Source organism: Monodelphis domestica, chromosome 3 (genome assembly GCF_027887165.1).
Source record: "Monodelphis domestica isolate mMonDom1 chromosome 3, mMonDom1.pri, whole genome shotgun sequence".
Classification (NCBI taxonomy): Eukaryota; Metazoa; Chordata; class Mammalia; order Didelphimorphia; family Didelphidae; genus Monodelphis; species Monodelphis domestica.
In genome coordinates, this window is record NC_077229.1 from 482,890,828 (window position 1) to 482,914,199 (window position 23,372).

The 23,372-nt window shown below is 34.6% G+C and overlaps 1 non-coding gene across 1 annotated transcript; it reads right to left on the minus strand.

Annotated features, from left to right (window-relative positions):
- Nucleotides 1-14,418: 14,418 nt before the first annotated feature.
- Nucleotides 14,419-20,516, minus strand: LOC100011445 (uncharacterized). Its single transcript, XR_001628498.2, has 3 exons — nucleotides 20,297-20,516; nucleotides 18,289-18,397; nucleotides 14,419-15,266 (listed from the first exon to the last, which is right to left on the minus strand). It is a non-coding gene; the product is annotated as an uncharacterized LOC100011445 (transcript).
- Between the last annotated feature and the right edge of the window lie 2,856 nt (nucleotides 20,517-23,372).

A 23,372-nucleotide genomic window follows, 5' to 3' on the forward strand; every position in this document is an offset into this window, starting at 1 on the left:
CAGTTAGTGACAACTATAACCTTGGGACCAAGACTGGTCATTGCAATCAAAGTTCATGATTTTTTAATAAGATCATGTTTTTTTGAAAATATTAAATCACATCTCTTAATATAAACTTAAATTTGTTTTCCAATTTATTCCTTACCCTCCTTGTCCCTTCAGAAAACATGTCATAACAAAGAGGAAAAAAATAGTTCAGCAAACCTAACCAACAAATTGAAAAAGACTATTACATGCAATGTTGCATAATAATAGTCCATCCCTCATGTCTGCAAAGACATTGAGGGAGGTACGTTTTTATATCTCTTTTTGGAACCAACCTTGACCATTATAATTGTACAGTGTTTAATCTTAATTGTTTTGTTGCTCTTTTCATTTAAATTGCTGATGTGCAAATTGTTTTCCTGGTTCTTCACTTTTCATCAGTTTGTAAAAATATTCCTATGTACTTCTGTATTCATCTTGTTCGTTTCTCACAACATAGTTAATAAATATTCTATTACACTCATATACCACAACTTATATAACTATTTTACAACTGATGCCATCTATTTTATTTCTGGGTTTTGTACCAAAAAAGGTGATATAATAAATGTTTTCATGTACATGAAGCCTTTTTATCACTGATCCCCTTGGAGTATATGCTTGTTAGAAGAATATATGAGTTAAAGATATAGACATTTTTAGTCACTTTCTTTGAATAATTTCAGATTGATTTTTTCTAGCTAAATGTTTTCCTTCTTATCCTATTAGCCATATTTTAAAAATAGTTTATGTACTATTGGGATTAATTGTTCTTTAAATGTTTGATAGAATTCCCTTGTGAATACATCTGGCCCTAGAAATTTTTTCTTAGGGAGTGCATTGATTGCTTGTTCAATCTCTTTTTCTGATATGGGAATGTTAAAGGATTCTATTTGTTTGTTAATATGGGCAATTTGTCTTTTTGTAAATATTCATACATTTCACTTAGATTGTCAGATTTATTGGCATATAATTGGGCAAACTAGTTTCTAATGATTGCTTTAATTTCCTCTTCCATGGTGGTGAGTTCACCCTTTTCATTTTTTATGCCAATTATTTGATTTTCTTTTTTCTTTTTTAAAATGAAATTAACCAGTGCTCTTGTCTACTTTATTTGTTCTTTCATAAAACCAACTCCTACTCTTATTTGTTAGTTTAATGGTTCTTGCATTTTCAGTTTTATTAATTTCTCCTTTAATTTTTAGGATTTCTAATTTAACTGGGGATTTTTAATTTTTCTTTTTCTAGTTATTTAGTTGCATGCCCAATTCATTGATCTGCATTTTCTCTGTTTTATTGATGTGTTCAGCGATATAAATTTTCCCCTAAGTACTGTTTATGTATCTCATAAATTTTAACATGTTGTCTCCTCATTGTCATTCTCATTAATAAAAATTATCGATTGTTTCTATAATGTGTTCCTTGATTCACCCTTTTAAAATTCATTTAATTAATTTAGAATATTTTTCCATGTTTACATGATTCATGCTCTTTCCTTCCTCTCCTCCCTCCCCCCTCCTGTAGCCAATGAACAATTCCACTGTGTTTTACATGTATCATTGATCAAGACCTATTTCCATATTATAAATATTTGTACTAGGGGATCGTTTAGAGTCTACATCCCCAATCATATCCCCATGGAACTATGTGATCAAGCAAATGTTTTTCTTCTGTGTTCCTACTCCCACAGTTCTTCCTCTGGATATGGATAGTGTTCTTTCTCATAAGTCCCTCAGAATTGTCCTAGATCATTGCATTGCTGCTAGTAGAGAAGTTCATTATGTTCAATTGTGCCACAGTGTATCAGTCTCTGTGTACAATGTTCTCCTGGTTCTGCACCTTTCACTCTGCATCAATTCCTAGAGGTCTTCCAGTTCACATGGAATTCTTCCAGTTCATTATTCTTTTTAGCACAATAGTATTCCATCACCAACAGATACCACAATTTGTTTAGCCATTCCCCAATTGATGGACATGTCCTCATTTTCCAGTTTTTTTGCCACCACAAAGAGTGCAGCTATAAATATTTTTTATGCATATTTTCCTCTATTATCTCTTTAGGGTACAAACCCAGCAGGACCCACCTTTTTAAAAAAAACATTAGATTATTTCATTTCCAATTAATTTTTATTTGTCTTTCCATGGAGCTTTGATTATAATTTTCATTACATTATGATCTGAAATGGATACATTTATTATTTCTACTCATGTTTAAAAAATAAAATACATTTTATTGACTGCTTTGTCTTCACGTCACAGTCAGTAATTTCTAGGAAAAAAAACTTCAAGCAGGATGTTTTTTTAAAAACCTGGAAAGACTTAAATAAACTGATGCAAAGTGAAGTAGTCAAAAGTAGAACATTTTACACAGTAATAGAAATATTGTAGGATGAATAACTGAAAATGACCCAGCTATTCTCAACAATAGTTATTCAAGGCAATCCCAAAGACTCATGATAGAAAATACCATCTGCTTCCAGAGAAAGAAATTATACAGTCTGAATTCAGACCAAAACTTCTTTTCTTTTCTTTTTCTTTGTTCCTGATCTCTTCCACAAAATGATTAATACATAGAAATGTTTTACATGTAAAACATGTAAAATCCATATTAGATTGCCATATTAGGGAAAGGGTAGAGCTGGGAAGGTAGAAGAGAGAATTTGGAATCTAAATGTTTTTTAAAAACAATGTTAAAAATTGGGGGGGAAATATTATTTTAAAATATTAAAAAGAAAAAATCCTTTTCCCAACTCCTGGCTTCCATAGACCAAACTTTTAAGTTTTAAAAAAGAAAAACAAGCAAAAATACCCAATACCATAATGACTGCATCTAACCATACATTAAATATTCTGGTCAGGAATTTGCTAATTCCTTACACCAGGAAGGAAGTATATGTTTCATCTGTTCTCCAAGACCATCACTAAAAAATTAGTTTGACTTCTTCCAGTCATCTTTTCATTTGCATTGTGGTAGTCATTGTGAAAATTATTTTTAGTTCTGCTAATTTCATGTTTTAGTTCATACAAATCTTCTTGTGTCATTTCTTACAATATAGTAATATTCCTTTTACCATCATATACCAAAAATTTTCCCCAACATTTCCTAATCAATGACTATCTACTCTGTTTCCATTTCTTTGATACCAGAGTGCTACTATGACTTTGTTGGAATATAACGGATCTCTGTTTCCATGTTGGATCATCTTGGATTTATATTTAGTAGTGGAAATGCTAGCAAAAAGATTTGGACAGTTTAGTTATTTGTCTTTCATCCCTTCTAATTGTTTTCCAGAATATTTGAATCAGTTCTGAGTTTCACAAATAGTATATTGGTATCCTGTTTTTGTAGTAGCAAAGAATTATAATATATATATAATAAATATATATATATTTATATATGTAATAAATATATAATAAAATATAATATATATAATAAAATAAATATCTATTGATTGAGGTATTGATAAACAAATTCTGGTACATGAATATGATAGAGTATTCACTGTGCTATAAGTAAGATGAATACAAAGAAGCCTAGGAAGACATATGAATGAATACAAAGTAAAGTGACCAAGGAAAATAGTATTCATGATGACTACCATTATGTAAATAGAAAGGACAACAATAAAACAAGACTGAATGCTACAAAATTATAATGACCAAACTTGAAGGTATATAATAAGGTACCTTTCTGGTCTCTGGGTGTGGAAGACAGCATATAATATCAAGCTTTGTTGATATGTTGCTTAATCAATATGAGGGATTGGTTATCTAAAGGGTAAAAAGGGATATAGTATGAAATGTGGGTCATCATAAAAACAAAATGTCAAGGAAATGTATTTTTAAAAGTATATTGGTGAGTCCATATTCCTGAAGCCCTTATTTTTGTTATCTCTGCAATTCTTCAGAGTACAAAATCATCTGAGTTGTTTCAATTTACATCTATTAGTGACATGAATTTTTTCAAATCATTTATAGGTTGCAGTTCTTTAGAAAATTATTCAAATCTACCCTCAGACACTGTGAGTAAGTCACCTAACCAGGTGTCCCTGCCCTTGCCCTTCTGTCTTAGAGATGTTACTAGGATGGAAAGTAAAGGGTTTTTGGTTTTTTTTTTTTTAAGAGAAAGATTCATATATTTTTACCACTTTGGGGGGTATGGTACTATTTATATACATTTCCTATACATCTTCCTTATCAGATTTTGACTATTATTTGAAACAAATATCTTTCTCTCTATAGTTGTTTTGTCTTTGTTGATTTGTACATACTTTCAAATTTTACCTAGCCAATGTAGAACATCTTACCTTTATGACTTGTTTCCTATTTAGTTATAAATTATTTCCCTAAAACCTAAATGAACTGATGCGCAGTGAAATAAGCAGAACTTGGAGAACATTATACACAGAAACTGTAACATTGTGGGACAATAAAAGGTGATTGACTTTGATGCTAATAGCAATGCAATGATCCAGGACAATTCTGTGAAACTTATTAGGAAAAATGCCATACAAATATAGAGAAAGAACTGTGGGAGTAGAAATTCAGAAGAAAACATATGATTTATCACTTGTGTATGTGGCTATGTCGTTTGGGATTTTGGTTTTAAAGGATTACTCTTTTACAAAAATGAATAGTATGGAATTGGGTTTGATTAATTTATATATATATATATATATATATATATATATATATATATATATATATATATATATATATATCCCAGTGGAATTGCTTGTCAAGCTTGTCAACTCTGAGAGGTGTAAAACTTAAAATTAAATCTCAATAATAAAAAGATTATATTTTAAGGGATTTATTAATGATCATTAGAAATAAAGGAATATAAGGGATACAAAATAAAGACCATGTGCCCATGGCTAATTGCCCGCCTTACTGCCACCAAGCTTGCTGCAAGCCAAAAGGAGGACGGGACCCTCTACATCCTTCCCTAATATCCCCTGTCTATAGGAAGTACATAAAGACAGGAAGTCAGTGGGCTCCCAAGAAATATAGTTGCTTTTTTTTAGGGTAACAGATTTTTAATTATACAGAGGGGGAAAGACAAAGGAAAGGAAGAAAACATGAATCATGTAATCATGGAGAAAATTTAAAAAATCATTTCCTTAACTATATTGCCTTTTTTTCACTTTTCTCTTTTTATTTATTTTTTCCAGATTATAAATAGATTCAATTTTTAATGACCATTTTCTGACATTTTGCTATCTGTATTCTCTTCTCCTTCTATCCCTCCCTCCTACTTCTCCCCCCCTCCCCAAGGAGGCAGGTAACATAATTTGGCTGTACATGTATTATAATATAGGACATATTTCCATGTTCATCATGTGAAAGAAGAAATGAAGAAATGAAATGAACTATGCTTCAATCTGTATTCAGACTTTGTTATTTCCTTTTATATTTCCTTTCATATAAGTGAAGAGCCTTTTTCCTCCTAAGTCCCTTGGGTTTGGCATGGAGCCTTGCATTGCTGATAATAGTCATTATTCAAAGTTGATCATCATACATTATTGCTGTTTCTGTATATAATATTCTCTTGTTTTTGCTCACTTCATTTTGCATCATTTCATAGAAATCTTTCTAGGTTTTTGTGTGATTATCTTGTTCATCATTCCTTCCTTCCTTCCTTCCTTCCTTCCTTCCTTCCTTCCTTCCTTCCTTCCTTCCTTCCTTCCTTCCTTCCTTCCTTCCTTCCTTCCTCCCTTCCTTTCTCTCTCTCTCTCTCTCTCTCTCTCTCTCTCTCTCTCTCTCTCTCTCTCTCTCTCTCTCTTTCTCTTTCTTACAATCTTGGAATGGATATTGGAAATTGGCTTTAAGGCAGAAGAGTGGTAAGGGCTAGGCAATTGGGGTTAAGCTAGGAACACACAGCTAGGAAATGTCTGAGGCCAGATTTGAATATAGGACCTTCCAATCTTCAGTCCGGTCTTTCTATCCACTGAACTATCTAGCTGCTCCTTGTTTATCATTTCTTATGTCAAAAAAAAAGTGTTCCATTACAATCATATGTGAATTCTTTAACTATTACACAATTGATGGACATCCCTTCAGTTTCTACTTCTTTGCAATACAAAAAGAACTGCTATAAAAATTGTTGAACGAATAAGTCCTTTCCCCCATGTTTGATCTCTTTGGGATACAGACCTAGAGGTGGTATTGATGAGTCAAAGAGTATGCATAATTTTATGGACCTTTTAGAATGATTCCAAATTGCTCTGTACAATGGTAGGATAACTGCACATCTTCACCAGTGTATCAGTGTCCCAATTTTTCCATCTGACCTTCATATTTGTAATTTTCCTTTTTTTTTGTCATATTAGCTAGTCTGATAGGTATGATGTGGTACTTCAGAGTTGTGTTAATTTGCATTTCTCTTATTAAGAGTGATTTGGAACATTTTTACCTAGGACTAAAACAGTTTTAATTTCTTCCTCTGAGATTTACCTATTCATGGCCTTCGACCATTTGCCAATTAGGGAATGCTTTGTATTCTTATAAAGTTGACTCTTTTCTATACATTTGAGAAATTAGGCCTTTGTTAGAGACACTTTCCTCTTCTCATCTTGGTTGTATTGGTTTTGTTTGTGCAAAAACGCTTTAATATAGTGAGAGTTATCAATTTTACATCTCTTAATGTTCTCTCTCATGTTTAGCCATAAATTCTTCCTTTATCCATATTTCTAATGGGGAAACTATTTTGTGTTCTCCTAATTTGTTTATGGTATCATACTTTATTTCTAAATAATGTACTCATTTTGACTTTACCTTGGTATTTGATATGAGATGTTGATATGTGCTTAGTTTCTGCCATTCTGTTTTCGAGTTTCCCCAGTAATTTTTCTTGAATGGTGAGTTCTTGTAAAAGCATGGATTTGTCAAACGTTAGGTTACTACGATCATTCACTACTGCCTGTTGAGTGCCCAATCGGTTCAATTGATCTGCTATTCTGTTTCTTGGCCAGGACCAGATTGTTTTGATGGTTGCTACTTCATAATACAGTTTGAGATCTGGTAAGGCAAGGCCTTCCTTCACAATATTTTCTCATTAATTCCCTTGATATTATTGGTCTATTGTTCTTCCAGATATATTTTATTTTATTCTAGCTCTGTGAAATAAGTTACTGGGGAGTTTGGTCAGTATGGCACTGAATAGGAAAATTAATTTAGGTAGCATTGTCATTTTGATTACATTGGCTTGGCTTACCCACAAGTTTTTCATGTTTTTCCATTTGTTTAGATCTGATTTTGTATGAAAAGTGTTTTGTAGTTGTGATCATATGGTTCCTGGGTTTGTCCTGGGATTTTATATTGTCTACAGTTATATTAAATGGGATTTATCTTTCTCTTGCTATTGGATATTATTGGTAGAATAGAGAAATGCTGTTTTATGTGGATTTATTTTTATCCTGCAACTTTACTAAAGTTGTTCATTGTTTTTAATGAGATTGGTTGATTCTGTGAGTATACCATCATGTCATTTGCAAAGAGTGATAGCTTTATATCTTCACTGCCAATTCTAATCTCCTCAATTTCTTCTCCTCTTATTGTGATAGCATTTCTATAATATATTGAGTAGTGGTGGTGATAATGAACATCTTTGCTTCACTCCTGATCTTATTGGGATGGCTTCTAGATTATCCCCATAACAGGTAATTCTTGCTGATTGTTTTAGAGAGTGTCTATTTATCATTTTGAGGAATATATTCCATTTATTCCAATATTCTCAAGTGTATTTTTTTAATAGGAATGAGTATTATAATTTGTCAAAAGCTTTTTCTGCATCTATTGAGATAATCATATGGTTACTGTTTATTTTGTTATTAGTATGGTCAGGTATGCTGCTAGTTTTCCTAATGTTGACCCATCTCTGTATCCCTGGTAAAAAAAATCCATATAGTCATAGTTCATGATCCCTTTGATATATTGCTGTAATTTCTAATTTTTATTTTAAAAATTTGCATATTCATTAAAGGAGATTGGTCTATAGTTTTCTTTCTCTTGTTTTTTTCTTCCTGCTTTAGGTATCAACATCTTATTAGTGTCATTAAAGTAATTTGGTAGAGTGCTTTCCCTAGCTATTTTCCCAAATAGTTTGTGTAGTATTGGAATTAATTTTTCTTTAAATGTTTGGTAGTTAAATGTTTGGTGGAATTCACTTGTGAATCCATCTGGACCTGGGCCTTTTTTCTTAAGGATTTTGTTGATAGCTTGTTCATTTTCTTTTTCTGAGGTGGGGTTTAAGTATTTTATTTCCTCTGGGCAATTTATAGTTTTTAAAAATATTCATTTTATTCAGCTTATGTTGTCAGATTGGTTGTCATATAATTGGGCAAAATAACTCCTAATAATTACTTAAATGTGTTCTTCATTGGTTGTGAGTTTGCCTTGTCTATTTTTGATACTGATAATTTGGTTTTCTTCTTTTTTTTAAATCAAATTAACCAGTGCTTTACCTATTTTGTTGTTTTTTTGTTTCATAAAACCAGCTCCTTGTCTTGTTAGCTTAATGGTATTCTTCCTTTCAATTTTACAAATCTTTCCTTTGATTTTCAGTATTTATAATTTGGTGTTCAATTAGGAATTTAAAATTTATTCTTTTTCTAGTTTTTTTTTTTAGTGGCATGCCCAACTGATTGATCTATTCTTTATTGATGTAAGCATTTAGAGATATAAAATTTCCCCTAAGTACAGCTTTGGCTGCATTCCCCCGAATTTTGATATGTTGTCATTCCCTTTAATGAAATTGATTGTTTCTATGATTTATTCTTTATGATGTTATTTAGTTTCCAATTAATTTTTAGTTTTTTTCTGAAGCCTTGTTGAGTTTAATTTTTATGACATTATGGTTTAAAAAGGATACATTTAAGAATTCTGCTTTTCTGCATTTGGTTGTGATGCATTTATATATTATTATATGATCCATTTTTGTGAAGGTGCCATGTACTACTGAGAAAAAAGGTATATCCCTTTCTATTCTATTGTTTTCTCCAGAAATCTATCAATTCTAACTTTTTCAAAAATTATATTCACTTACTTAATTACTTTCTTATTTCTTAGTTTAATTTATCTCATTTTGTGAGGGGAAGGTGTGAACTTTAGATTACTCCACCCTACTTAGTCTAACAAAAATTAGGAAATTGTGAACTTTAGATTACTCCACCCTACTTAGTCTAACAACATCAGGAATGTCTATACCCATTCTTAAGGATTAAGTATTTAGGAGGATGGCCTATGACAGACATGTGCTAGCAAATGACAAATCAGAAACAAGTGACAGACCCCTGGGCTGTCCTAAGTCAAGCCTAAGATATCATTGGTACATGTGAGTCACAGGAAAGTGATGTAAAACCATCTATATATTTGGTGTCACATCCTCTCTTGGGTCTCTTGGACAGCAGAGAGGTGGTTGGCGGTAGCTGGCTGAGTGTGTTGGCATCTTGGCGTGATAGCTGCTATTGCCCAGTTTTTAGTGGTGAGTTTTCCTTGATACCATACTGGAGGAAGCCTAGTAACTTAGTTTGGTGAAGCGTCTTCTCTGAGATCTCTTAGAGTTTTAGGCTGATTCTCTTTTTACTTTCCAAACACTATCCACTGAGAAGCCTCTAATCTTCTTCAGAAACCTTGTGGTGGCGGATTTTGAACTCCCCCTAGCACAGGCCAGGCGGGAGAAATCTTATATCCTCTCCCTCTCTCTTCCCCTTGATTTATTCCTTATATATTGATTAAACCACCATATATTTACAAATTGACTTGGGTATTTTTATTTGGGATATCCCTCCTAGGAGTTTAGGTACTTTAGGTTAGATTAGATTTGGTCACGACCCTAAATTATCCTTACAAAGGTTACTATCCCCTATTAATATAGTATTGTTTCCTCTTGTAACATGTAATTTTTCCTTTAGGAATTTGGATTCTGTGCCATGCATATATATGCTTAACATTAATATTACTTCATTGTCTATGGTATTTTATCAAGATGTGATTTCCTTCCTTACCTCTTTTAATTAGATCAATTTTCACTTGTGTTTTGTGTAAGATCATATTTGCTACTCCTGCCTTTTGTAACTTCAGCTGAAGCATGATAGAGTCTGTCTCACCTCTTTACCATTACTCAGTGTGTCCTTGTTTTAAATATTTTTCTTGTAGACAGAATATTCATAAGATTCTGGCTTAGTCTACTCTGCTATCCTCATTTATGGGTAAGTTAATCCCATTCACATTCATAGTTATGATTATTGTGTCTCCCTCTATCTTATCCACCCCCCCATTATCCTTTTCTTCCTTCTCTTTCAGAATTTCCCTATTCAGAAATGTTTTTACTTCTGATTACCACATCCCTGAATTCACCCTTCCTTTTGTCTGCCCTTCTCATTTTTTGTTCCTCCTCCTCTTCTTAATTCTCTATAAGGTAAGATTTGTGTAACTTAACTGAGTGTGGATGTCCCCCACTCCCCCCCCCCTCTTTGTACCAACTACAATGAAAATAAGGTTTATCCCCTTTATTGATTCTTATGCACCAAAATCATGGGAGATAATTTACCCTCACATTTCTTTCTTTTTCTCTTTTCCCAATGTATTCCTTTTTCTTATCCTTTGATCTTTTTATATCATCCCATCATACTCAACTTATTGTTTTCTATGTAAGCTCCTGTTCCTACTGTCTTAATAATGATAAAATTCTTAAATTTATCTTAAAATCCTAGGAGTTTAGGTACTTTAGGTACTTGAAGTATATGTATTTTAAGTATTTTAATTATCACTTTCTTATATAAATCAGTTTAACTCTATTGTTTCCATTAACAAGTGTCTCTTTATTGTTGAGTTTGATCATTAAATTTTATTTTCAGCTCTGGCTTTTTTTTTAAATCAGGAATTACCTAGAAGTCCTCTATTTCATTAAATGTTAATTTCTTCCCTTGAAGTATTATGCTTGGTTTTGCTGGATAGGTGATTCTTGGTTGTAGTCCTAAATCCTTGTGGAATATCCTGTACAACAATTTCTAGGCCTTTAATGTAAAAATTGCTGAAAATCCTAACCATGGCCCTACCATATATGAATTTTTTTTCCTCCCCTGTCTCCTTACAGTATTTTCTCCTTGGACTGGGAGTTCTGGAATCAAGACTATCTTAATCCTTGCATTTTAAAATGTGGGATATTTTTTAGGAGGTGATCAATGGATTTTTTCAATTTCTATTTTCTCCTCTTGGTCAAGAATAGGGCAGTTATCCCCCATAATTTCTTGCAATATGGTATCCAGATTCTTTTTTTGATCATGGTTTTCAGTTATTCCAATGATTCTTCAGTTATCTCTCCTGGATCTATTTTCCAAGTTCAGTTGCTTTTCCAGTGAGATATTTTGTATTTTTTAATTCTTGTGAATTTGTTTTATTGTTGCTTTCTATATTGTAGGTCATTAGCTTCTTTTTGTCAACTTCTAATTTTTAGGGAGCCATTTTCTTTGCTTCAAGTTTTATACTTTTAGGAAGCTATTTTCTTATTGAGATTTTGTACTTTTTTTTAGACTTATTTCCTCTCACAATTTTCCTTCTACCTCTCTTATTTGTTTTGTAATCCTCTTTTTGAGCTCTTTCAGGAGTCTATTTTTTGGCCCAACATCCTTTTACATTTCCTTTGAGGCTTTGCACATTTCTGTTTTGGCATTGCTGCCCTCTTTTGAGCTTCCTTGTTGCTGAAATAGTTTTTCAGGGTATTTTGTCTTTTGCTCACTTTGAGGAGCTTTTTTCATGTTCTTGCCTATATATTTAAGCTCAGATCCACTCCTGGGGTGGAGGGAGTGGTATCCCTGGGTTCTTTTGAGTGCCACATACATTGGATTTAATTGGATTCTGCTCTTCAGCTTCCAGCTTCCCCAGGTGTCATGAATGCCAGCCAGGTTGTGTCTCTGCTAAGGGCTCCCCTGGGTACAGGGCAACTCTTCATGTTCTTTAGCTTGTGCTGGGTTTCTTCTCTGTATGTTTTGGACTACTCCTTAAGCTACTGATTCCACTTCTCTTCCCTCTTATCTTCAGTGAGATGGTTCCTTCCTGCTGTCTCTCTACATTTTATTCACTCTAGTCTTTTCTTATTTCTGACCCACCAAAATTTGTTTTGAGGTTTGTTTGTTTTTTAATGGTTGTTTGGAGGTGGGTTTTGATGAGCTCAGATTATATCTTACTCTGCCATCTTGACTGCTGGAAGCAGAACTAACCATAACTCCTCTTACTAATTTTTAAATAGTTTGAGCTCTTGTATTCTAGTTCAGATATCTATTTTCAGCTTACTATTAAATAGTATGTTTGTTTGAATCTTATTCTAAGCTTTTCAGGTTTTCCTAGTACTCTTATCAAAATGGGAGCCCTTCTAATTTTGAGTTCTCATGTTAATTGTTCCAACAATCTATTTTTCTATTTGTGCCCAAATAGTTTTTGGTAACAGCTGCTTTATAATAAAGAGGTCTGGAAATATTTTCATTTGGACTTATTTCCTTTTTATATTCTAGACCTTTCCTCCCTCCAAATATTATCATTTTTACATCTAATATTTATATTGTTTTGTCACACACTGAGGAAAAGGTGCATGTCATCTTCACAGTCATAGGTCATAGATCTAGAGCTAGAAAGGAACTTAGAGGCCATCCCCATTATTTTATAGATGAGGAAACTAAAGCCAAAGGAATACTTTGCCTAAAGTCACCAAGATAGTGTCAGGAGGCTTGAATTCAGGTCTATTGCTCTATACCATTACCAAGTTGGCTCCCTTAAGAGTTTTTTCCATTGTAAAGAACCTTTCCTTATTTATTATAAGTATAAATATTTAACATTTTATTATACTGGTAGAGCCCTCTAATCATTTTCCTTTATTTTCTTTTCTAGAGTGTGTTTCTGGAATGTCTTAGGTTCAAAGGTTTTTTGCATTTTTATTTTATTTTTAAAAAAACCTCTTACCTTCTGTCTTGGAACCAATTGGTTCCAAGGCAGAAGAGCAACAATGGGGGTTAAGTGACTTGCCCAGGGTAACACAGCTAGGAAGTGTCTGAGGTCAGATTTGAACCTATGGCCTTTGGAGTCTAGGCCTGGCTTTCAATCCACTGAGCCACCCAGGTGCCCCAGCACTTTTTATTTTAAAGGAAAATTTGTTTCTTTTTGGGTTTTGTTAGTACTTTAGAGAAATGCTGATTTTGATCAATTTCTATTGTTGTTTCATTGACTATTGTTATAGCTTTTTTCTTCACCAATTTTCTGGTACTTATATCTTTTCAGGTCTTTTATAGAGGTGTTCTCTTAAATGTATCTTCAGATGTTTAATATTCATGTATTTCTGTTGTCTCCCATTCATGATATACCAGTTCATCTCCTTTTTTCTATCATATGTTATTAACTTTGATAAATGTCAGTCTTACTGAGGCTGAATGTAACTTTCTTTGGACTTTGGGTAATTTGAAACTTTGGGGAGCAGCGTGTTATATAACAGATAGAAAGCTGAGCTTAGGACTGAGGAGACCTGGGTTTGAATCCTATGTCTGACCTTTGTTAGTTGTTACTACACATGTGACTTAATCTCTTAGCCTCAGTTTCCACAACTGTAGAAATAGTATAATACTTGTTGTCTAATAGAGTTTTGAGGATCAAAGAAGGTAAAATGTTTGTAAACCATATAAGTGTTAGCTATCATTCCATAATTCATAGACACATATTCCAATAAGAAAACATTATTCAATTTCCACAAATGTTTTCCTTTACTGTGATCAGAAGCAGAGGGGATGCTACAATTTTTAAAGAATTTTTATTAACAAAGGGGACAGTTTATTACAACTGGCAGTTAATACGAAAGCCAGAAGACCTGAATAAGTCCTTCTAAGGCTCAACAGTATAGTTTTGGACAAATTAGAATGAGCTGTTTCCTTCCCTTAAAATGAGGCCAACATAAATGTATACAAATAGTTGTATTACAGTTTATTTTTTTTTTCTAAATCTGAGAGGCAGTATGACAAAGTAGATATTAAACTGGCCTTAAGTGGCAGCTAAGTAGCACAGCAGATAGAGCTCCAGGACCTGACCTCAGACACTTGATAGCCATGTGACCCTGGGGAAATCACTTAACCCCAACTCACTAATCTTTACTGATCTGTCTTAAGAGTGGATACTTCCTATCAATTCTAACACAGAAGGTAAGGTTTTTAAAAAAAAAAGTCAGGATGGCTTGGATTCATGTGCTACCTCTTATACATACTGGTTTTGTGAGTTTGGGGCAGCTCACAAGCTCACAGTACCTCAGGGAACTCTGAGACTAGAAATTGCAAAGTAGGTACTGATTTACTTTGGTGAAGAGATTTCCCTAGCACAAGTCCAGTTTAAAAAAAAAAAGCATTTATCTTTTCATCATTGAGTCAGATTGTAATTATTTATTAGTTGTAAAAACCTTGCATCTTGGACCTCATTTTCCTCTATTGGAATTGAGAAGGAAGAGCATGTCTAGTTGAACAAAAATGTCACTAAATGACATTTCTCTCTTCCTCTAGTATATTTACACTGTAAATTGATAGATACTATCTTTTGGGGATCTACTGCTTTCAGAAAAGAACATTTTTATAAGCAACATCAATCCTGAATTAAAAGAGGGTATTCAGTATAATCTCAATTTTTTCAAGTTACAAGGAAATATAAAATTGCTAGTTTAGATTGCTGTTGTTAAAACATTTGTTTCCTAATCTGAGAAGTGTTATATTTAGATAATACTTAATGCAAAACATGCTCTAAAAATTACATGGAAACTTAGCTTTTATAAATCCAAATGTAAAAAGTTCTAATGGATCTTAATGTTTACTTTAAATAAAGTTAATGAGTATAGTACAGAAAGGCTGAAGATTTGAAACTTAAATTCTGGTATCAAATGACTTATTTATACAATTTTAGATATTAAATATATTAAGTCAGTCATTAATTTCCATTACTTTTATAAGCATGAAGCACTAAAATTCCTTTTCTTAGAAGAACTATTCTATACATGCAGCTTATATCATGGAATTAAAAAGAAATGTAAGTAGGAAGTAAACAAGTCTAAGGATATGATAAATTGTTAATTTTTAATGGCTGGTCATTCTACAAATTCTTGATTTCAGATCTTGTGATCCACCTGGTTCTTCAAATTACTGTTGGATCATTTTTCACCTGTCTGCAGAGATTTCTTCTCATTAGCAGCCTTCTGCTTTTGTTGCATGATTTCAGAATCCCTACAAAAACAAAAACATGAGATGCTATAAAAAAGTAAACTTATTTTTAGCTATTATTTTTTACATATACCTTGGTTCTCTTATGCATAAAAATATCATCTGAGGCATCTAAAAAGAAGTACTAACAACAGTTACATTTCTCCATTTTCTCCTCTGTTCTTCCTTAGAAAGACTAGGTCAGGAGGAAGGCAACTGGAAACATGCTGCTCTTCTAATGCAGTCATAATTCATATTGGATTTTGTTGTGCTAAGACATATGAGAAAGTTATCTTCTTGCTAGATTTCAGTCTTAGAAGCTGAATTTCATCATTCATGAACAACAGACAAGGCCAGGACCAAAGCCTAGGTTCTTAATTAAATGTTAATCCAAAATGAATTATTAAAAGAAATTAGAATGGTTTTTAAGAAATATATCCTTTATTTTTTGAGGTATGCCACACCATAACTCAATGCCATGATAAAAAATGCAAGGCTATACTAGGTATAAAATTAAAATTAATACCTAATAACTCTAAATATTATAAGGTTTATTAATAATCACTTGAAGTAGAAGAAAATAAAAAGAACAAAAGTAAAAACATGAGTAACAAACACCTCAGTAAAATTCTCCTGCTTCTCGACTTATTCCGCCCTCCACAGTTTCCAGTAGAAGAGTGTGAGAGGGCAGAGGCTACACAAAATTTATATCCTCCCTACCTTAGCACATAATGTGAGAAGGAACATGGGAAGTTGGGAAAGAGAGTTCTGGGGATCAAATCCTAATTATACATAGGTATATAAAAATGTACCAGAATATTTAGGCATTTAATTCTTACATGGTCATCAATATTTAAGTAAATACAGTATGTTTAGTCTCAGAATTAGCAGGCTTTACTGTGTATGACAAGGTCTTTATTTTTGTGGCTGGAATTGCATAAATTATTACCAACCTTAAGTAAGTGGCTATTAGGAGTCATTAAGAACAAGACTAACCTGAGGTTAATATTCTTACTTGCTCTTACTCATACCAGGGTTCACAGTCCATACAGGAAAATTAGGAAGGGAAGACTTCCCTTCCAACTAGGAGACTGCTGAGCAAATAGTATGCATAAGACATAAAGATAAAGCTGAGTGAAGAAATTTAATCGGAATAGAATATTGCTAGCACTCATAGTAGCAACAAAGTCCAGAACATACAAAAATGAGGGTTGAGAAGGGAGTGATGAAACCAAGTCATCATTGTAATTTTCACTCATTAGAGTTTCTAATCAGTTATAAATGGCAGTTTCCAGCATAATCTTTATTTTAATTTATAGTTGAACCTTTTAGCAATCTATAAGCTTCCTGTAGGCAAGGACTGCCTCACTTTGTATTCCCAATACACCTAGCACAAATGTTAATTGATTTGTTGATTAATTGATTTTATGTAAGTGCTTACTTGTGTTTATTTTTATAGATCCTGCTCTAATAAGGAAACTCAATGTCAATCGTTTTAATAGAAATGTCATACAAATGAAATGTTTCATATGTTAAAGTTTACTGTCTAAACCAATGGCTCTGTGCTACAAGTTGTCAACATTATATAGTCACTGGAAGGATGTGATCATTAAGTTCAACCCATATCCAAAAAAGAATTATATTCCTGACAAAGTGGTCCATCTTGCCTCTGCCTAAAGATCTCCAAAGAGTAGAAATAACATTTTTCCTGACCACCCTAACCCTAATTCTTTTTAAAATTTAAAAATTTATTTTAATTAAAATTAAAAATTATATATTTTCCCCCAACCCTAATTCTGAACACTCCTCTTTCCCCATTATCCATACTCATAGAAGTTTAAAGACATTTAAAATGTCCAGGTCATCTGAATTTGAGTATAGTTTCCATGCTATCCTGAGAGAGAGACATTACATTGTAATTAATCTTTCAACACTCAGGGTTCTTACCATATATTGCCCTTACATTAGAGATAATCTATGTACAAAAGATTGTTAGTTCTTAAGAGGGCAGACATCTTAAATTTCCTTGTACTCACATGAGATACAAAGTATTCTGCAGAAAAGTACAGTGCAGTGCCATTCCTAGAGAAGAATTGTGAGCTACTTAGTAAAATATTTGTCTAGTAAATGGAAACTAATTTTTGCTAATTTTATTTAAAAGAATCCTTGTGGTAGGAAAGAACTGGAAACAAAGTATGTATTTATTTACTGAAGAATTCCTAAACAAATTACAAGAGTAAATATGATAAATGCAGAGAACAAACATGGAAAGACATATGAATGGGTGATACAAAGTAAACAGAACCAATAAAACAATAAGCATAGTAACTACAAAATATAAACAACCACTACAAAACAATCTAAAATGAAATGTTGCAAAATTACAAAGAATAAGCTTCACTCCAAAGAGGACATGAGAACACATCAGCCCCATTCCCTTGCAGTTACTCAGTTGTGGAGCATTACCTATATTATCATTTATTTTGATGTGTTGATTAGTTTTGCTGGGGTTTTTTCCTCTTTTTTTTAAAATTTTATTTCTTTTTGGTAATAAGGTATGGTTTGTAAGAGAAAAATGTAGGTGATTACAAAATAGTGCCATATCTGTGGTTCTCTCTTTCTATATTTCAAGAGGGCTTCAAGGCAGGCAAACTTTTTACAGAGTGCCCAAACTGCAACCCTCACATTGCATGTGAGCCCCTGCCTTACACCAGATAGGGGAGCGAGTGCTCCCATTAGGCTGCTGAGCAGAGGGTTTGGTGATGTGGGAAGTGAATTCAGGTGTGTGTGGAGAGGGGCAAGAGAGAAGCCTCCCTCTGGCACATGTGCCATGGGTTCCCAATTTGACCCTATATAGTTTTAATCTCTGAAGAAAAAGGACTTGGCCTGGGCTTTTCTATATTATAGCCCTACAAGCTTTCAAATGAAGGGATTTGACAAGTTTGTCATTTTCTTCTAAGCACTTTCAGGAAATATTTTCTGCTTCTAGGGAAGAGGTCAAATGAAAAGGAAGTTTTTGAATATGTAACTGGCATTAAAAACTTACCTCTGCTTTCTCTGAGAGGCAGACAAGCTATCTTCTTTTCTTTTTCCCTTGCTAATCTCCTGTGTTTTCTTCATATTTTTCTGACGGGCAAGTTCCCTTTGGTTTCCACCTACAAGATAAATAGCACTCACTTATATCCCCATTCATACTCTCTCTAAGTTAGGTCCATGAAAAGGACCTATATCTGAATTTGAAGTCTTGAAATGGCAGTAGGTCTTATGAGTATATGACAGGATTAAGAGATTTGCATGAAAACATATCAGTACATAGAGTACTGGTACCCTAGACAATGTTAACATTGCCTGCTACCTACCACACCATTCCTTTCTTAAAAAGTCATTTAACGTTCATAAAACCACTGATCTAGGGTTGGAAGAGGACTTAGAAGTGATCTACAGAGCAACTGGGTGACTCAGTGGATTGAGAGGGTCCTGGGTTCAAATTTGGCCACAGGCAAGCTGTGTGATCCTGGGAAGGTACTTAACCTTGATTGGCTAGCCTTTACTACTCTTCTGCTTTGGAACCAAGAAAGAAGGAAAGGTTTTTTTTTGTTTTTTGTTTTAAGGAAGTGATCTAGTTAGGGCAGCTAGGTGGCACAATGGATAGAGTATTAGGCCTGTAGTCAGGAGAACCTGGGTTCAAATCTAAATTGACACTTCCTAGCTGTGGAACCTGGACATGTAGATTAACCCCATTTGCCTAGCCCTTGACACTTGATACTAATACAGAAATTAAGGTTTTTTTTTTAAGTGATATATTTCAATATCATCATTTCACTAAAGGTAGGTGAAGTGAATATTGTACTTGGAATCAGGAAGCCCAGACTTCTAATCCTGTCTCAGACACTTACTGACCATGTACCCTGGCAACTCACTTAATTTGCATCTGACTCAGTTTCCTCAATTGTAAAATGAGGGTAATAGCAGCACCTACCTTTTTGAGGATCAAATGAGAGAATACCAGTGCTTGGCACATAGCAGGTATTTAATAAATGCTTCTTTCCCTCCTCCCTAAAGCCCAGAGAAATTAGGTGACTTGTTAATTATTACACAATAATAAATGGCAGAGACAAGATTCATTCAGGTCCTCTGTGACCAAACCCAGCACTCTGTATGCAGCTTGATTGCAGTAGGCAGGAATCAAGGTATACTTTTACAGATGTAATGAATTACTAATTGTGCTAATAAGAGGTCAATGCTCCCACGAAAATGGTTGTAATTTTTAACATGTTTGTTAAGTTTTGTTAGATTTAGGTTTGCAGAAAGTCCTCCTTCTCAAAGGAAAGAAAAAGATTGTGGGAGAGAAACAATCTTGGCTCTTTATCCTTACTACTGGTTACATCATGGCTTTAGACATCATCCACAAACAGACCATAATATATAATAGGGCCATATTTCTCTTTCCTCTTCCACTCCATCCTCCCCCCCCCCCCCCCCAACCCGTTCCAATGCCTTGTCTAGATAGGCTCAGACAGTAATAATACCTCCTTCTGAGGGAGAGGATTATCAAACGTTTCCATCTAAAATGGATGGGAACATGGGGAAAGGGCTGATGCACTGGGGAGTATTTCAAAGTGCTGAAGCTGAAACTGACAGACTGGCCCACTGAGGTCAGCAAATGAGATGAGGACCAGGAGAATCAGTGAGAGGTAGACTTTGTGGAATTGCCGCTTTCAGGTCTTGCGTTCTGGGGGCTGGGGGTGCCTGTGGCCAGTCCAGCTTTCCCTTCCAGCTAGTTACTTTCCTTCCCTGGGTGCGCAGGAAGGCAGAGTCCTGTAGCCCACCTTGCCCGGAAGCCCGGCGGATCCCTAGGGCTGGGGCTGGGGGGTGTAACACAGACTAGCTCGCGGTCACCGAAAGCAAGACAACCCTCCCTACCCCACCCCGCTCCTCTGCAAGGCTCCAGAGGGCAGCCTCTTGGGAGCCTGATCATCTGGGGCGGTACCCTTGGGAAGGGGACCTCTGCACGTTGTACTCAGGGCTCCCGCAGCCTTTCCGCCAACACTTACGGGCCATCGCGACCGTAGGAGTCTCCAAGGGAACCAACAACTCTGAAAATCAACCGTTCACGCAAACGTCCCACCGCCACTGCCACAGGACCGATCTGGACAGCCGCCACCACGGCACCCAGCCTTAAATAGGCTCAGGTGCCTGTGCCGTCACCAGACTCCACCCACGGCAACGAGAAAAACATTCGCCGGTGTTCGACAGAAGCAGGGGTTCCTACAGCGCATGCGTCAAAGATGAATTTGTCTCTAGCCAGTGTGTTCATCTTTTAAGTTTTATTTTGTTCTGAAAGATGTGCGTTGTTCATTTGAATTTTCTTTATTATGATCGTATAATTTATCAATACACATAGAAAACAAAGTATATGACTTCTAAAGTTGTTACTTCAATTTACTTAAAAAAATATTAAATTTAACCTATCAAAATTGCCTTGTTTGTGGCTTCTTGTGAACTTTTTCCTTTTATGTTTTTATTTAAACTTTCTTTTTCATTATAAATAGTAATCCATTATTTTAATGTTAATGCTTTTTAAAAAATCTGTTTTAGTATCTTCCATCTCAATTCTAACACAGTAGAAAACCTTCCCTTGGCTCCTGTAAGAAACAAATCAATGATGTGACTGAGTTTAAAAATGCGGCATTCTTCACTTTTAGTTTGTAAGGGTGGGTTGAAATTAAACCATTTGGTTCTGGTGCTTTGATTAGGTCAACACTTTTTGAGAGAACCAAATCATAAGAACTAAGTGTGAACTGTCCCCCTATAACTCTGAATTAAAATTATTGTGTGCCTGAAGGAGAAATGTCACTGAAAATAATTAGGAAAAAAGGAAATCGAGAGCTTCTGGAATGGAGAGGCTTTAAAAGGGAGTATCAAGTTGTGACCCAGTAGATACCTGTTTCTACAGGTGTCTCAGAGGCCCATAGCTAGTCCTCTAGCTCTTTCCTGAACTTCCTTTCTTGATACCCATAAAATACTTATAAAAGAAAAATAGTGGGAACAACCTTCTGAGCCAACAGAATATCTTGCAAATTTGAACTCCATATAAACCCTAAACCCTTTATTTTATAGGCATCCCCAGCATAGTCTGAGAACTGAGCTTTGAAATAAGAGGAATATATATGTATATATGTATATGTTTACATACATATATATGTATGTAAACGCACATACATACTATCAACTTGGAATCTAGAAACCTCAATCTTGAGATCTTGAGAACCCCAAGTCTGTAGCAGTGTGAGGTCTGAAGACCTCAAGTTTGATCTCCTTACAGGAAAATTTATCCAGGAGGGAAATCCCAGACTCAGGTGCAGACTAACAATAGACCTTAAAGTAGTTTAGATGGAGCTAGTGGACTCAATCAGATGTTAAATACCCTTTTTGGCCTAGTAGGTTTTCCTATTGTATCAAAGTTTTCTCACCAGCCCTTGCTGGATCTTTCCCTTTTGTGTCCACTGTAAGGCATCAACTTCTCTCAGATAATCCTGTCTAGAACTCCTCATTTCTTTGTAGCCATTGAAAAGCCAATCAACTAAGAGTTATATAAATTCCCCAATTTTCATGGTTCCTTAGAGCTGTCATCTAGTGGGGCAGTGGCACTCTTGGGGATCATAGCCAGAGTAGCCAGAGCTTTGGGCTCTGTGTGGGTTTTGAGCTGGTGATAAATTTATAAATAACAATACATACATACATACATACATACATATATGATTGCCCAAATTCAGTTTAGAGTTAGTTTTCCAAGTGAGATCTTTCTTTGGGAAAAAAGTTTTTTCCCTTTGAAGACTTGGCACCCTCTTGACCAGAAGGTTTTACTTTAGCAAGAATGTAAAATCTTGTAAAAACACCGATGAAAAGCAACTGCTTGACTGCAGGGGTGGAGGGGATATGACTGAGGAGAGACTCTAAATGAACACTTTAATGCAGATACCAACAACATGGAAATGGGTTCGAATCAAGAACACATGTGATACTCAGTGGAATCGCACATTGGCTATGGGAGAGGTGGGGGGGAGGGAAGAAAAGAAAATGATCTTTGTTTCCAATGAATAATGTTTGGAAATGACCAAATAAAACAATGTTAAAAAAAAAAGAATGTAAAATCTTCCTTGCCAAGACAAGAAGGTCTGAGATTTTTCTTGGCAAAATGGTCATATCTTGTCTCCCTCCATTCTATATACAGTAATAATAGGGATCACTAAAGTCATCCCATAGTTTCAGAGACAAATGAGATAGCCTCAGAAACTTTTGTATATATTCCAAGACACACAAACTTTCCTTGGCAAAGATAGCATCTACAGGAAATTCTATTTTTTCCACAAACACTATAATATCTGTTGCTTAATTACCCAGTTGTTTCCAGAAAAATGAATTTTGCCTCAACCACAAAGAATGGGGGGGATTATCTAGAAATAGATTCAGATTAAGGCAGAGAGCCCAATCTCTTCCTAGATGTTAGGAATTTGCCCAAATGAGGACTTGGCAATTGTGTCTGAAGTCAAGACTTTTCATCAACTCCCCTCCCCCACAACCATACCAAATGCCAAAAATGATAGAACCAAGAGGATCTTAATGGGATATCATATTGTACCCCAAGGGTTTAAGATAAGTTTATTATTACTATGAAAGGATGTTATGAATTCATTACTTCTGTCAAGAGACAGAAAGAATGTTTTACCACCAATGAGCTGAAGTCAGGATTGGTCACTGGAATGATCAAATCCTGTAATGATTTCTTCTAAGCTCTACCCCAAAAGAATGATGGAATTAGGAAGTCTTCCTCCTTCAGAAAAGCACTTGAAAAACTTATCCAAAACAAACAAGGAGTTAGGATTAGCATATAAGCCATTATCAAACCTGACATCAATTTTCCTTGTTTAGTTTAGAAATAGTTATCTTAATAGAGTTTCATTCAGGGAGCCAAGAATCTTGGCAAAAGTAACCTTTGTTGCAACATGGACTTGATATTTCATGATTTTATTCAAAATACATTAGGGCAGTGAGGGGGAACCTATGGCATAGGTGTCACAGATGGCATGCATAATGCTCTAAATGGGCACCCTCCCTCCACAATCCCCA